The following is a 15230-nucleotide window of genomic DNA, read 5'->3' on the forward strand; positions in this document are numbered from 1 at the left end:
GCTAGTGTTTTTATGATCATTCTCTACTATGTGATTGATTCATGCTGCTGCTGCCCCAAATGTCCCATATCCCCTTTGCCACCATTCAAACTCTGCCATGCTTTTAGGTAAACAGTAGAATATTTTTATTTAACATTGCGCACAAGAAATTCAAGACTGTATTTTTGACAGTGGTATTTGTCAAGACTGGAAATTCACTGTATTTTAGTATTGCTTTTGAGTTGGAAATAATGTGTGATAGCAGAGACGACAGGCCAAGAGTCCCATAGGAATGTCAACCAGGAGTATTTGATGACAATACTGGAGGGAAAATAATAAGGGTGCTAGAAATGTGTTTTGAAAAGCATGCCATTGTGGTAATGTAAAAGCGGCTCAGAATTACTTGGCATCGAGAGACTAAATAATGGCTATCAACTCTTCAAAAAACAAATACAATGTACATACCTTAATTAAAAAATGTTATTGCTAAAACATGCTAACCATCATCTGAGCCTGCAGCAAGTCATAGTAACATCAAAGATCACTGACCATAGATCACCATACCAAATATAAAAATAATTTAAAAGTTTAAAATATTGCAAGAATTACCAACATGTGACACAAAGACATGAAGTTAGCAAATGCTGAAGGAAAAATGGCACCGACAGACTTGCTTGATGTAGGGTTACCACAAACTTTCAATTTGTAAAAAATGTACTATCTGTGAAGTGCAAGAAAGCAAAGAGCAATTAAATGAGGTCTGCCTGTGCTTTATTCAGAGTACCATAAAATCCTGAAAGTGGGCTCCTGCTGCCCAGCACCCCAGGGGTATGAGCTGGCTGTAACTGAAACAGACAATCACCAGAGATCGGCACAAATGCTCTCTCACACCCTGTCCTGACTTGGTGGAGCTGAGTGCCGTGGGCACCTGCATGTTTAATGCCCGGCCCACACACACCTCTTGATTCTGAGGTTGGAGTCTCTGGCCCACACTTTGAGAAAACGTTTTAGGGCAGTAGTCTCCGACACAGGGTGGACCATATAATCCTTTGAAGCGATAGAAGAAAACGCTGGAGTGTCTGTATTTCTGCCTCACGAGGACGAGGAACTAAGCCTCCCTGATAGCTACACATCTTCTCCCGCCTCCTTGCCACGTCCTCAAGGAGCAGCAAGCACCAATGGCTCACAGGCACCTCATCACTGTAACTAAATGAACTGCTAGGGGCTGAATTGCATCCCCCTTCCAGGTCCCAACTCTTAGTACCTCAGACTGACTACATTTGGAGATGTACAGAGGTAATTAGTAAAATGAGGTCATAGGGTGGGTCCTAATCCAATGTGACTGGTGCCCTTTACAAGAAGGGGAGATCAGGACACGCACAGGCACAGAAGGAAGACCATGCGAAGACACAGTGGGAAAGTGGCCATCTACATGCCAAGGACAGAGGCCTCAGAAAGAACCAATGCTGCTGACACCCTGATCTTGGACTTCCAGCCTCCAGAACCCCAAGGAAATAAATATCCGCTGTTTAAGCCCCTCAGTCTGTGGTACCTTGATGCAGGAGCCCTAGCTAACATACAAGCCTTTCAAAAGGGTTCGTTCCTGCAAAGATGCCAGGCACGCAGAAAGGCAGGAGGACCTGCGGCCCCAGGCAGGCGCAGGCCCACTAGAGTTCACCAGCCTGGCCCCAAGCATGTGGCATTGGGGAGTTCTACAACTGGCACAAGGCCGCCACAACCAACCGGCAAATTCAGGGTTGCCTCCCGCGTCTTTTCAAGCTCTCTAGCTATTATGGACTGTGCGCACTTCATGCCTTATTCAGCGCGTGGACAGAGACACCCACCGGGGCACACCCACGGAGACCTTTTAGGGATGAAGTGAGCAGTCGACAATGACTGGGCCCTGAAATGCTGCGATTCCTGCTAACAAAGAAGCAGATAAAAGATGAAAAGAGAAATACTGATAAGTGTACATAATTAGCTTCTTCAAGCAACCTGAGGCATCACCTCGGGCTGACGCTGACGCCCGGGACCGTGGTGCGTTGGGTGGGCGCTGCCCTCCCCCACCCCTTCCAGGGAGCTGCTGGCTGAAGGTACAGAAGGGGCAGAAGGCCAGGAAAAGGAAGGGAACCGCCCGGCTCTAAGGCCTAGAGAGCCGTGCAGGAGTGTGAAGGCGGCCTGGCCCGACCGCGGCTAGGGGACCTGGGACAGACGGCGACGCTCGTGTCCCCAGCGGGCGGAAGCTGGGCCCTCGGGGAGAGCCGGGGGTGCTGTCCAGCGGGCTGCACGCCCCCAGTCGCTGTAAAGCCAATCACAGGCTCCGGAGGCACAGAGTTCCCTAAACACACCCGCGCAAAACACAACGGGGGCTAACTCGGATGGAATTCGAGCCTTTCACGCTTGGAGTCCGCAGGAAGGGCACGCACGGCTGTGTCTCCGCACGACGAGCCGAGGCCCACAGCGCCGCAGCACCCGGGCTGCCTCTGCCCCAGTCCGGGGGGACCCCTAGGCTGAGTCACACCCCACAGGCCCTATAATACAGCACATTTTCCTGCCTGCCCTGACCTCAAGGCAGAATCAAGACAACTGAGAGTTCCAAGAGCTTCTCAAGAGCCCTTCCAGAGTCACAACCAATTCCACACAACTTGTGGGGGCAAGCCCAAAATGTGCCACTGGGGACCAGGTGATACACAGAGAACCCAGCTCAGGGTCACACAGAAGTGCAGGGCAGGAAGTCACATCTTCCATGACAGCTGCCCCAGACCTCAGCCATCCTGGCAGAGGCTTCCCGGAGTGAACTAACTCTGCTGTATCCACCTCTGGTCTACCTGGGGCCATCTGTGGCCACTGAGAGGGTCACAGCCTCTCAGTGCTTGTGTGCAAGGTCTGGCAGTGCCATGTGGAAGGATGTGTTCCCTCTTCCTGGTGGAGGGAGGGTAGGCAGTGTTGATTCTTCCCTGGCTCAGCTGGCAGTTCCAGAGGGCAGGGATCCCCCCCAGATCCCTTTCCACCCTTTGCATGAGGCTTACCTTGAAGCCAATCTTTGTTGGAGGAGGCAACTACCGAAAATGCAAATTAAAATACAAAAGAAAAACTACCTCCTATGATGATTAATTCTATGTGTCACCTTGACTATGCTATGGTATAATCCAGTTTTTGGTCAAACATTAGTCTAGATGTTGCTGTGCAGGTATTTCTTAGGTGTGATTTACATTTAAATGGGCACACTCTGAGTAAAGCCGATGACCCTCCATAGTGTGGGTGGGCCTCGTCCAAACAGTTGAAGACCTTAAGAGAAAATAACCGAGGTCCTCTTTGGATTTGAATTCTGCCCCCAGAGGGCCTTTGGACTCAAGCTGCAACATCAACTCTTCCTGGGTCTCAGACTGCCTACTCTGAATTCAGAATTGCCAGCCTCCATGGTCACGTGAGCCGATTCCTTAAAATAAATCTCTCTATATATAAACATACCCTATTGGTTCTGTTTCTCTGGAGAATCCTGACTAATACACACACCCCCACCTCAATCAAAGCAAAGGAAGAAACCCAACTTGCACGTACAAAACCCTTATCAGCGTGGTCTCCAGGGCAGGAGCAAAACTCTACTCTCCAGAATCTGTGAAATTATCGTACACATGCACAGGTCTGCTTGATTTAACACACTTAGTTATTCCATGACCCCTGGGGACAGACAACCCCAATCAGTCAAGAGTCCAGGTGGTTTTAAAGCTCATTGGTTTTATGGTGACTGGTCCTTCCAAGCAGGATTTGTGGAAAAAGACGAAAATTCTTTAAAATGGAACAGCTTGAGTAGGTCAAGCTTTAGATAGGGATTTAAATATAATGCAAGTCCTCATCACCACTTCTGACTTGGGGCGGTGTGGTTCTTCAGAGCAAAGTGTACCTTCTTCTGTGAGTATCTTCAAGGATGAATCATCGCCCACCCTCCCCCGCCACCCCAGTCCTGGCCAGGACAACACAGGCACAAGGAATGGCCATGCTAGCTCTGAACATAAAATTCTGGCTGTCAAATCAGGTTCCGAGATGAAACTCACTGCTCTCTAGGCATTGGTTTTTCTCTCCTGTGGAACAAAATTCCCCCGAGAGAGTGAAGAACAGGGCCTGACAACCTTGGCCAGTGAAGTATCTGAGATATAAATACAAATCACAAATATGCTTGTTTCAAAAGTCACAGTAGCTATCACTGTCCATTTGTCTTATTCACAACTAAAAATTGTGAAAGCCACAGTTCAAGGCCTGTGATTTCTGTCCCCACAGCCTTGTGTGGAGGTGAGGCAGTCATGAAGTTGGATGGGGCACACCCAGGTAAACGAATGCTCAACGAGCTTCTGCTGAAGAGCACAAGTGCACACCAGGCTCAGACCAACACAAAGGTAAAAAACACATCCCTATGTTCTTGAGACCATGTTCTGAGAGGCCTTTAACACAGAAAGTTCATATAAATGCAAATCTTATCCCTGGAGTGCTCTGAAATCTTATTAGATAGCCTGAATTCAGGCCAGAGTTGCCATGTTTAAGCCCCATTCATGGTGCTACGTTCTCTACTGGCTCCTACAGAGTGTAAGCTCTGTCCCTAAGCCCCTCACTTATGGCCAAAGGGTCTCCAGATACAAAAAGAACAAATAACAAAATGGCAAATGTAAATCCTACCATATAAGTTATCTGCATTACGTGTAAATGGAATAGACAATCAAAAGGCAGACATTGATAGAATGGATTAAAAAAACATGCTGTGAGACAAATTTTAAATTCAAAGATACAAGGAGGGTGAAACGAAAAGGATGGGAAAAGATATAACGTGCAAAGAGAAACCAAAAGTGGCCAGAAGTAGCTATACTAATATTAGATAAATATTAGACAAAATAGACTTGAAAACAAAAATTGTCACTAGAAACATTATGACAAAATGGTCACTCCACCAGTGAGATGTAACAACTATTAACATATTCACCTAATGAAACAACCTCAGAATACATGAAACCACAGAGAACATGATCTTATATGTAGAAAATCCTAAAAAACCACAAAAAAACCTGTTACAGCTAATAAATGAATTAAGCAAAGCTGCAGGATACAAAAGCAACACATAAAAATCAGCTGCATTTCTATACATTAGCAATGAATATTCCAAAAAAAATATTAAAAAAACAATTCCATTTACAATAGCATCAAAAAGAAAAAAAACTTAAGCATAAATTTAGGAACTTCCCTGGTGGTCCAGTGGTAAAGAATCTGCCTTCCAAAGCAGGGGACACAGTTTCGAGCCCTGGTTGGGGAACTAAGATCCCACATGCCGCGGGGCAGCTAAGCCTGGGCGCCACAACTATTGAGCTCGCGGGCCTCTACGAGAGAGCCCATGTGCTGCAAACTACAGAGCCCAGGGTCTCCGGAGCCCGTGAGCCGCAACTAGAGAAAGAAAACCCACATGCCACAATGAAGACCCGACGCAAACAAACAAACAAAAAAAAGCATAAATTTAACCAAGGAGATGAATGATTCATACACTAAAAATTACAAAACACAGACTTCCCTGGTGGTCCAGTGGTTAAGACTCTGCGCTCCCAATGCAGGGGGCCTGGGTTCGATCCCTGGCCAGGGAACTAGGTCCCGCATGCATGCCGCAACGAAGATCTGCATGCTGCAAATAAGACCCGGCGCAGCCAAAATAAATAAATAAAATAAATAAATTTTAAAAATCACAAAACACTGCTGAAAGAAATTAAAGACACAAACGGAAAGATATTGCATGTTCATGAATTGGAAGACTCAATATTATTAAGATGACAATATAGGGAATTCCCTGGCAGTCCAGTGGTTAGGACTCCACACTCTCACTGCCACGGGCCTGGGTTTGATCCCTAGTCAGGGAACTAAGATCCTGCAAGCCACACAGGGCAGCCAAAAAACAAAAAGAAAATTTATAATATAATCCAAAGCCATCTACTGATTCAATGTAACCCCCTTCAAAATTCCAAAAGCATTTTTTGCAAAAATAGAAAAACCCACATTGATTAACATGGAATCTCAAAAGACCCAGAATAGCAAAAACAATCTTGAAAAAGAACAACAAAGCTGGAGGTCTCACATTTACTGATTTCAAAACTTACTATAAAGCTACAGTAATCAAAATAGTGTGGTACTGGCATAAAGACTGACACACTGACCAATGAAACAATAAAGAGCCCAGAAATAAACCCTTGTATATATGGTCAAATGATTTTCAACAAGGGTGTCAAGACCATTCACTGAAGAAAGGACAGTCTTTTTAACAAATGGTGCTGGGAAAACTGGATATCCACATGCAAAAGAATTAAATTGGACCATCACCTTACACTATATATGCAAATTAACTCAAATGAACCAAAAAGCTAAACAGAAGAGATAAAATTATAAAACTCTTAGAAGAAAACATATGAGAAAATCTTCATGACACTGGATTTGGCAATGATTTCTTGGATATAACACCAAAAGCACTAGCAACAAAAGAAAAAGTAGATAAACTGGTCATGAAAATTAAAAACCTTTGTGCACCCAAGGACAAGAGAATGAAAAGATAACCCACAGAATGGGAGAAAATATTTGCAAATCATATATCTGATAAGGGATTGTTATCCAAAATATATAAAGAATTCCTACAACTCAACACTAAAAAAAACAAACAACACGATTAAAAAATGGACAAAGGATTTGAATAGACATTTCTGTAAAGAAGATACACAAATGGCAAATAAGTACATGAAGAGATGACTGACATCATTAAGCATTAGGGAAATGCAAATCAAAACCAGAATGAGATACTACTTCACACCCATTAGGGTGGTTATTATTTAAAAAAAAAAAAAAAAAAAAAAAAAAACACCAGAAAATAACAAGTGTTGGTGAGGATGTGAAGAAACTGGAACCCTTGTACATTGTTGGTACACATAAAGGCTGGTGAAGCTGCTATGGAAAACAGTATGACAACTGCTCAAAGAAATTAAACATTGAATTACCATGTTCATAGCAATGCTTAAATGGTGTCTGGAATAGTCATGTTCATAGACAGGAAGTAGAATGGTTGCTACCAAGAGCTGGAGGAATAAGGGAATGGGGAGTTAGTGTTTAAGTGGGTGCAGACACAGACATAGAAAACAAACTTATGGTTACCAAAGGGGAAGTGGGGGGAGGGATAAATTGGGAATTTGAGATTAACAGATACTATTATATATAAAATATACTAACAAGGACCTACTGTATAACACAGGGAACTATATTCAATATCTTATAATAACCTATAATGGAAAAGATCTGAAAAAGAACAGATATGTGTGTATGTGTGTGTATATATATGTGTATATATACAAAATGGAATCACTTTGCTGTACACCTGAAACACTGTACATCAACTATACTTCAAGAAAATAAAGAAATAAATAAGTGCAGAGGTTCAGTTTGGGATGAAGAAGAAGTTTAGGGGATGGATAGTGGTAATGGCTGTACAACTTAATGCTACTAAACTGTACACTTAAAATGGTTAAAATGGTAAATTTTGGGTTATTTATATTTTATTATAGTAAAAAAAAAATCAGGCAAGGTGATTTCCCCAATTTATTTTTGAATCATTTTTTTTCAGATATTCCAATTTATTTTCCCCTTCATATAAATTTTAGAGTCAGTTTGTCTTTTATCTATAAAAACATCCTCCTGGGCTTCCCTGGTGGCGCAAGTGGTTGGGAGTCCGCCTGCCGATACAGGGGACACGGGTTCGTGCCCCGGTCCGGAGGATCCCACATGCCGCGGAGCGGCTGGGTCCGTGAGCCATGGCCGCTGGGCCTGCGCGTCCGGAGCCTGTGCTCCGCAACGGGAGAGGCCACAACACTGAAAGGCCCGCATACCACACACACACACAAAAAAAACATCCTCCTGAGACTTCTAATAAACAAAAATATCTTATGACCCAGCAAGAACACTTCTAGATTTCTATCCAAAAGACATTATAACATATGCCCACGTAAAGACTTGTACATGAGTCTTCATAGCAGCAGTTATTCATAACAGGCAAAAAATGGATCTAATGAATGGTTAAACAAAACGTGATATATCCCTACAATGGAATACAATGCAACAAAAAAGGAATGAGGGCTTTCCTGGTGGCGCAGTGGTTGAGAGTCCGCCTGCCGATGCAGGGGACACGGGTTCGTGCCCTGGTCCGGGAAGATCCCACATGCCGCGGAGCAGCTGGGCCCGTGAGCCATGGCCACTGAGCCTGCGCATCCGGAGCCTGTGCTCCGCAACGGGAGAGGCCACAACAGTGAGAGGCCCACGTACCGCAAAAAAAAAAAAAAAAAAAAAAAAAAAAAAGGAATGAAATGCTGGTACATACTAGAACAGGGATAAACTCCAAAAACATTATGCTAAGTGAAGGAAGCCACACATAAAGCCCACAAATTGTACACTTTCGTTTATGTTAAATGTCCAGAAATGGCAAATCTATAAAAGAAAGCAAATTAGTGATTAGCTGGAATAGGGCCTACGAATGGGGATTAACTGTGAAAGGTCATGAGCGATCTTACTGGGGTGAGATCCGTATGTTCCAAAACTGGGTTATGGTGCTGCTGCCCAACTCCGTAAATCTACTAAAAATCTCTGCCCACTTGAAGTAGGTAAATTTTATAGTATGTACATTATACATCAATAAAGTTAAAATATTTTTTTGCTGCAGTATTTGATTGGAATTGTATTAAATCTATAGATCAATTTGGAGAGAACTGACATCTTTACTATGTTGAGTGTTCCAACCCATGACCACAATGTGCCTCTCCATTTATTTACATGATCTATGATTCATTCATCAGCATTTTGTAGTTTTCAGCATATAGATCCTGCATGTGGTTTATTAAATTTATATGTAAGTATTTGATTTTTTGAAGCTGCTGAAAGTGGTATTTTTTAAAATTTCACTTTCTAATTGCACATTGCTTGTATATAGAATAAGACTGACTTACATATGTTGACTGCATTTTGTGACCTTGTTAAACTTCACCTACTAGTTCTAATAGTTTTTTCATAGATTCCTTGGATTTTCTATGTAGATACCATCTGCAAAAAGGGACAATTTTATTTTCTCTTTCCAATCTGCCTTTTATTTATTTTTCTGACCTTAGTGCCCTGGCTAAAATAAAGTTTTTAAATTACATAGATGTGGATAACCCATGCTATACTTATTTTGGTTGCAAAAACAATGAGTAGCTAGGACTGGTTAGTTATATAAAAGCTTTAGAAAACATAGCACGAATAGTAACAGCCCCTTACAGTACATTTCCTCTATATATTACACCTCATTGGATCTTCATCACAACCTAATAGGTGCTTTTCCCATGACACCAAAGAAGAAAAATGGTCGAAGGTAGTCCAAGCAACATACCCACCGGGGCTCAGGTGAACATACAGCAGACATCAACAACAGTCAAAGCAGTAGATTTGCCAAGACCCAACTTGATCACACCTGCCAAAATGTATCTTTCTTCCCACTGGCTAGTGGGCAACCCCAGGCACTGACTGAGCTGACCCCTCTATAAACCGGTGCTAGTGAAACGCAGATCAAAAGCCAGGACTCAGACTGTCACACAGACTGAGGGAACACTGGCCCACCTGGGGAGTGGAGGCAGGTGCTCCTGGAGTGGTACCTGAGCAAGCACAGTGCCTTCAAAAAATCGCCGGTAAGTGATTCAATAGGTGTGTGAGGGTCAGGTCCTAGGGTCTAACATTTTGCAGAAGGCATTACTGACAGCTTCTTTCTAATTTCTTTTTATTTTGCGGTACGCGGGCCTCTCACTGTTGTGGCCTCTCCCATTGAGGAGCACAGGCTCCAGATGGGCAGGCTCAGCGGCCATGGCTCACGGGCCCAGCCGCTCCGCAGCATGTGGGATCTTCCCGGACCGGGGCACGAACCCGTGGTCCCCTGCATCGGCAGGCGGACTCTCAACCACTGCGCCACCAGGGAAGCCCGTGCTTCTTTCTAATTTTTAACTTATGAGTGTGCAGTCAGACGGCTGGATTCTAAGTCTGGCTCTGCCACTTACCAGGCATGTAACTTTAGGCACATACTTCACCTCTTGGTCAGTTCCTCATCCATAAAGTGGGAGTAATAATTGCACCCACCTCTGAGGGTCGTGAGAATAATTAGTATGTAGAGCACTCAGGAGTTAGCGAACTACAGCCCGTGGTCTGCTTCTACAAGCAAAGTCCTACTGGGGCACAGCCATACTCATTCATTACAGACTGTCTGTGCCGACTTCTGCTGCAACAGTGCAACTGGGGAGGCTGTGACAGAGACCACACGGCCTGCAAAGCTGTAAGTAGCCGCTATCTGGACCTTTACAGGAAAAGTAGCCCTGGCTTAGAACGATGCTGGAGCAAAGTAAGTACTCAAGGAATGTTAGCTATTATTTAGACCCTAATTTACTTCCAGAACGATAAACTTGAGTATATACATAAAGATATACACACAAGCATTGACTATGGGGGTGACAAACGTAAAATAACAATGTCAATTAACAGGTGGTTGATTAAATAAATTGTGATGCAGCTACACTATATACAGCCATTAAAAGGAATGAAGGCTACCCATGTGTATATATGTATGTGCCAACATGTTAAGATTTCCAACATCTTTAAATAATCCGAGATCATTAAGTGAAAAGGTATGATGCTACATGCAGTATAATCTCATTATGTTACAAAAAGAACACACACAAACAAAACCTATGTGTATGCACAGAAAAGGGTACATACCAAGATAGAAGTACTGAGGGAATTTCACTTTTAGTATATGTAGCTGAGTACTGTTTGAATTTTTTAATAAGCTGAAGGTCTGTAATTTTTCTCATGACTCAGAAGTGTTATTTGAATGGCTCAGGTTGTACCCTATGGTACAAGTTCTAAACTTTAATGTCTTTACCCCAGGGACAAACTAGAGTATGGATGAATCGCAAACGCATTATGCTAAGTGAACTAACCAGACTCAAAAACCACATATGACATTCTGGAAAAAGCAAAACTGTAGGAATGGAGAACAGATCAGGGGTCAGGAGTTGGGAATGGGGTTGCCTACAAAGGGACAGGAAGGAGTTCAGCGGGGTGATAAAACTGTTCTGTATCTTGACTGTGGTGGGAGTCACACTACACTAAGCATTTGTTAAAACTCACTGAACTGTACCCCACAAAGTGAATCTTACTATGTGTAAACTTAAAAATAAATTTAAGTAAACACACATACAAAACAAAAACACTTGGGGGGTAACTCTTCTTTGGGCGACCTATGAGCACACAAATGTATGTATTAATACAGGAAATGTCTGCCACCACATTTCCCTGGTTCGCCTCTGGCACAGAGATGATGCCGGCTGCGCGAAGACAGCGTTGGCACCACCTTCCTAACTGAATTCCCACAAACGCAAACCTGCCGTGGCCCTGAATGTTTTCTTCGGGCTCCGTGCGTGTAGATCTGCGCTTTACTCGGAAAACCTCGAAGGGCCTTCAGGGAGAAGGGAAGGCAGGCACCGGCGCGCACCGTCACAGGCCGGCGCCCCAGCCGAGCGGCCCGGGCAGGATCTTCCAGCACGAGCCCCGAGCCGCTGCAGCCGCTGGTGAGCTGTCATGAACAGCAACCTGAGCTAGGCAAGGGGAATCACTGCTGATTCAATCACGGATCATTGACGGAATCACGTCGATAACAGCCAAGAAATACCACCCGGCTCACCAGCTTCGGCCAAGCACTGTGCGGCGAGGCGCACAGCACCCTCCTCTCCTATAAAGGGAAACTCCCAGGTCTCCCACAGAAGCGCAGACCGTCCAACACGGGGCTTCATAAGCAACGCTATCCTTCCGTTCAGACCTGACACTATAGTGGACGTGGTCCGGACACCTCTCTCGGCTTAGAAAACGCTCCTTAAGCCCCATTGCCAAATTACTCTTCCGCCCTTTTCTCCCGCCCACCAAGCACTGAGAATTAGGAGCACGCATTTCAGGCTTGAAATAGACAATTTAGTCTGGCTATACTGAACCGCGCTGCCCAAGTAACAATCTCGGCTCCTTAACAAAGCCCCAAACTCCTCTCTCCAAGAATCTGCAAAATGGTCTCGCTCGGCCAGAGTCTCCCTCCTTCCCTCAGAGAGGGGCACAATGCACGACCTCAGCGCAAACCGCCTGCTCCTAGCTTTCCAACAATAACTGCAAAACCCCAATGTACCCCGTCCCCACTGGAGTTTCGCCACGTGCCGGGGGCGCTGGGGCAGGGGTCCGCGACTCCCGGGCCGGAGCGCGGTGGCCAGGGCCATCCTGGGAGGCGGCGCAGCCGGGGAGGCCGCGCGGCCGAGGTCCAAGTCCCGGCCGCTCGTGGGGCCCCGGCCCGGCACCGCCGCCTTCCAGCTCCCTCCCGGCCAGGTTTCGAGCGAGGTCCGGATCCCACCTGGGCGGCGGGGTGGGGCGGAAGCGGCAGCGTTCCTCACCTTGGTCCGCGGCGGCGGCTCTGGGGTCCCGGGCGGGCCCTGGGAGTTTCCCGGCCGAATGAGTCACCGAGGCGGGTCGGGAATGCTCCAGGAAACACCCGGCCTCCTCCCCTTCCTCCCGGGGCGGGGGCTCTCCCGGCTCGGCCCCTTCCTCCTAGCGCTCCTCCCTCCGCGCTCCTTCTCCAGCCCAGTCCATCCGCTCTTCCATGCCTAGCTCCCTCCCCCGACCCCGCAGTCCGGCAGTATGCCGGGCCGCGCTCCCCTCCGGCCGCAGAAAACGCTCCCCAGGGAAGAGAGCCTCCAGGGCCACCTGCCGGCTTCGGCGACCTCAGCTGTGCCTGGGACCGCAGGGGCGGGGGGGCGGGGGGGGCGCTTCCCCGTGGAAGCTGCCCGCTTTGGGCCGTAAAAAGAGCGGGGGGTGCGCACCCTGTCCCGGGGCTCCACAGGGTCAGGGCGGCGGGTGAGATGAGCTGCAGAAGGGACTTGGGGGGACACCCAGGCGGGCTGGCCTGGCGCCCCACAGCCAGGGAGGAGGTGCGCACACCTGCGCTCCGCGGGCTGGAGCCGGGTGCGACTGGGACACGCCGCCGGAACCGAGCCAGCTGGGAGAAAATGACCCGGTACAGCCCCTGCAGTGATCGCATCTCCCCTCTGAGCCGGGGGCAAGGGCGTGCGCAGGCTTGTGGGAATGGCTGACAAGAAGTCCTGACGAACTAGCCCCAAAACACAATCTTGAGAGGCCAAATAAACAACACGTCTTATGGAATCGCCGAGTGGAGTGAGCTTGTCACTAACATGCTTAGGAGAAAAATTTCCCTAAACTACACTCTCCCCGCCCCCCGCCGAGTTGTAAGGGAGAGCAATAAAGATGGGCAGCGGGTACTGAAAACCACAAGAAGTTTGATTACCTCCTGGCTGTCCCCCAGATGATTCAAGAAGTTGCAGAAAATGGATCCTGACTAAACCAGAATCTATCAGTTGTCTAAATATTCCGAGACCACTTTTTCTAGAAGCTCCTGGAGGTCCCTCACACTCCTGCAAAACATGGGTTTTGAGTGACTTTCTGGTTCCCAGCCAGCCCACACATTTTCAATCAGAAATATTGCATCTCTCTGCCCAGGGCTGAGTCTCAAAGTTAGATTCCGAAGGGTTGGGTTTTTTTGTTTGTTTTTGTTTGTTTTCCTGTTTTTTTTATACTGTAGGTGAAGTGCTGAAATACAAATTCAAGGTATATTATGATAATTTTTAAATATCATAATCCCTAGAGCAATTAATAAAAAATAAGCAATTAAAAAATATCCGGGCTTCCCTGGTGGCGCAGTGGTTAAGAGTCCGCCTGCCAATGCAGGGGACACAGGTTCGAGCCCTGAGCCGGGAAGATCCCACATGCTGTGGAGCAACTAAGCCCATGCATCACAACTACTCAGCCTGCGCTCTAGAGCCCTCGAGCCACAGATACTGAAGCCCACGCGCCTAGAGCCCACCGCAAGAGAACAAGAGAAGCCACCGCAGTGGAAAGCTTGCGCTCTGTAACGAAGAGTAGCCCCCACTCGGGGCAACTAGAGAAAGCCCATGGGCAAGCAAGCAAGACCCAACACAGCCAAAAAAAAAATCCAAGAGAGGAAATAAAATGGAATGCTAAGATATAAATCTGAAGAAAGCAGCAAAGGAGGAGCAAAAAGCACACAGGACAAACAGTAATGAAAAGCAAGCTGTTAGGCTTAAATCCAACCATATTAGTAATTACATTAAATGTAAATGAACTAAACACTCCAAAGAAATTGTCACATTGGATAAAAACAAAACCTAAATATAAGGCTGTTTAAAAGAGACATACTTTAAATATAAGGACACAAAGTGGTTGAAATTTTAAAAGACGAAAAACCATCTACCATGCCTATGCCAATCCCGAGAAAGTTGGGGTGACTATATTAATATCAAAGTAGATCTCAAAGGACTTCCCTGGAGGTCCAGTGGCTAAGACTGCACTCCCAGTGCAGGGGGGCGGGTTTGATCCCTGGTCAGGGAACTAGATCCCACATGCCACAACTAAGAGTTCGCATGCCACAACTAAATATCCCGCATGCCGCAAGGAAAATCCCGCGAGCTGCAACTGAGACACGGTGCAGCCAAATAAATAAATAAATAAATATTCAAAGTAGACCTCAAGACAAGGAGTGTTACCAGAAATTAAAAGGGACATTTGGTAAACATAAATGGGTCAATTAATTCAGAAAAAAATGACAATTTTTAGTGTGTATGCAACCAAATAAGCTTTGAAATACTTTGCAAAAATTGATAGAACCAGAAGAAGAAATAGGCAAATGCACAGTCATAATTAGAGATTGAACACCTCTCTCTTAGTAATCGATAGAACAGGCAGACACCAAAATAAGTAAAGATGCAGAAAAAAGTTAAAAGCAATTGACCTATTTGCCCTTAACCCTCACAAAACAAAATACAGAATACGTTGTATTTGATGAAAGATGTTTAAAATCTTTATACTGAATCCTCAAGGTATTACTGAGAAGAATTAAATTTTTCAAATATCATGCACAAAATATAACATATGTTAGGAAGTAAAACAAGTCTCAATAGATTTCAAAGGGTTGAAATCATACAGAACTTTCTCTGATCACCACGAAATTGAACTGAAGTAACAAAAGATAACTTTTTAAATGCCCAAATATTAGAGAACTAAATAATACACATCTAAATATTCCTTTGATCAAAGAAGAAATC

General features: G+C 45.5%; 1 protein-coding gene across 3 annotated transcripts in view; it reads right to left on the reverse strand.

Moving 5' to 3' along the window:
* The window catches only part of CYFIP1 (cytoplasmic FMR1 interacting protein 1), a 95108-nt gene extending 82519 nt beyond the window's left edge, over positions 1 to 12589 (reverse strand). For all 3 annotated transcript variants that reach the window (XM_032638069.1, XM_032638068.1, XM_032638067.1), the window contains exon 1: positions 12489 to 12589. The gene's annotated coding sequence lies outside the window, so the exon portion shown is untranslated. The remainder of the gene's footprint in view (positions 1 to 12488) is intronic.
* Positions 12590 to 15230: the final 2641 nt, after the last annotated feature.

Source organism: Phocoena sinus, chromosome 7 (assembly GCF_008692025.1).
Source record: "Phocoena sinus isolate mPhoSin1 chromosome 7, mPhoSin1.pri, whole genome shotgun sequence".
In the NCBI taxonomy this organism is placed as follows: Eukaryota; Metazoa; Chordata; class Mammalia; order Artiodactyla; family Phocoenidae; genus Phocoena; species Phocoena sinus.